Consider the following 2,082-nt stretch of genomic DNA (forward strand, 5'->3'; position numbering starts at 1 on the left):
GCAATGAATGTACAAATGTGCTTTACACAATTGATGTATGTATGGATTGTGATGAGTTGTATGAGCCCCTAATAAAACGATTTTTTGTAAAAAGCACCAAATTAATTGTAGCTATGCTTTCATTAGCACTCTACTGGAGGAGAAACAAGTACAAGTCTTAATTATGGTTTAATTTTAGGATTTAATCAGGGCTTCTCATCAGTGATATTTTAGGCAAGATACTGTATATACTCAAGTATAAGCCGACTTGAATATCAGCCAAGGCACCTACTTTTACCACAAAAATGGCATTAAAAATATGCTGAAATAAACTCGGCTTTTACATGAGTATATATGGTAATTCTTGGTTACTTTGGCCTGTCCTATGAACTACAGAATGTGGTAGACAAACTTACTTAATATTAATGAAGGTCTGATATGTGCTGGGAATGTAACGTCGTAGTATCGCAAAAGGTAGAAGGAAAACAGATGAGTTAAGTATACAAAGAAATAATGCAGTGTCAGCACTGAAGGTAGGGTTGGGATTTTATCTAGGAACCAGGGACGGTTCCCTAGAATTTTATAAAGTTATACATCATTGATCCCACTAATTTGACCTAAACTCAAGTTGGAAATACATTTAAATATGTACTGATCAGTATATTGATTTGAAATGCCTTAAACAGTAAAAATGAGATCAAATGTGGTTGCCCTACATAATGAGATTAATTTGGCACATGGAAGCTCAGGAAGAACACTGCTATGATTTATCTTAATATATTTGCTAAGAAACATTACTCTGTGTTTAAAAGGCCCAAAAAAGGGCCTTTTAAAATAATGAAATTCTTGCTTTTGATTTAGCCAATTACCTAATCTTAAAAAGATTTTCTTTTCTGTACTCTTACCTCATATTTGATTTTTGTCAATACAGGTAAAATGAAGAAGATGAATTTTGTATTTTACAAATGAAATGGCTTACATCATATTTTTAAAATTTCCTCTGTATCATTGTTATCTCGGGGATTGTATGGACAAAAGGAAAGACTATAATATTTTGAATGAGTTACCCATTTGAAGTACAAATGATTTGATACTGCTTGATAAGGCATATGTCCCACCATATTGTCCCCATCCTATCAATAAAAGCCACATGTCAAATGTTAATCATTAATAGTTTAAACATTGTATTTTACTGGCAAGGGAGAAAGAGCTGAAAATGGAAGAATCTGCGGGGAATCTTAAGACAAATGGGGGAAAGAAAAGCCCTACCTCTCCCTCCTCAAAAGGAAGGTGAAGGGCAGAATATATCACATTTTCTTCAATGAGACCTGAAGATATTGGTGATCATGAAATGGCTGGGGAAGACAGGAAGTTCACACAACCCCTACCATGACTAAAGAGACTCAAGTTGGGGTCTGAGATAAGAGTACAGTATGAACTCTGCGGTGTTGCAATGCACTTATCTGAAAAGAAAACGTAATCTACAGAGGACCAGCCATTAGCAGAATGGTCTGCCTTTATGTTTTGCCGGGGCTTTTAGACTAGCTCAGAGCGCTTTAAATTTCTTTTCCAAAGTATCCCCATTCAATAAATTTACGCTTTCTGTTTACACCTTTTTCTCCCAACTCTGGTCTGAATTTTGTCCCTCGCCTGAACTCTTGCTTGCAAGCTAAACAAGAATTGAAGCGTGGAGAGGCTTAGAACTTTTGAGACTCCTCCTGATACCTTGATTTGTGTTCATTCTAATCTTATTCTTGAACCTACTAATATTAATGTACCTAGGAAATCCATGAATACAGCTAGTGGTGACGCAAAAGACATCCAAATATTTCATAATCAAGAAAGTTCCATTTTAAAACTGTTCTCGTACACGTGCACTTTAAAGCGAGCACTTTAAAACTGTTTTGATGGTCTCTTTCGGAAATCTTAAGGACTTTAAAGAATAAAACTACTTTTTTCTTAATGCATTCTCAGTAACGTTTTTCCCCCTTTTGGCAAAATAAAAAAGAAATTGAGTTTTCCACGGAACAATAAAATTTTGACAATTCCCCCATACTGATTGCTGCCTCAGTGCTCAGTATTCACCATAAATACAAATTCATT

General features: G+C 35.2%; 1 protein-coding gene across 4 annotated transcripts in view; it reads right to left on the reverse strand.

The window, feature by feature from the left end:
• Positions 1–2,082, reverse strand: part of FGD4 (FYVE, RhoGEF and PH domain containing 4) — a 265,432-nt gene that overhangs the window by 87,709 nt on the left and 175,641 nt on the right. The window lies entirely within an intron of this gene.

This window comes from Echinops telfairi, unplaced genomic scaffold (assembly GCF_000313985.2).
Source record: "Echinops telfairi isolate 266 unplaced genomic scaffold, ASM31398v2 ScPeMD7_7406;HRSCAF=8444, whole genome shotgun sequence".
Lineage (NCBI taxonomy): Eukaryota > Metazoa > Chordata > Mammalia > Afrosoricida > Tenrecidae > Echinops > Echinops telfairi.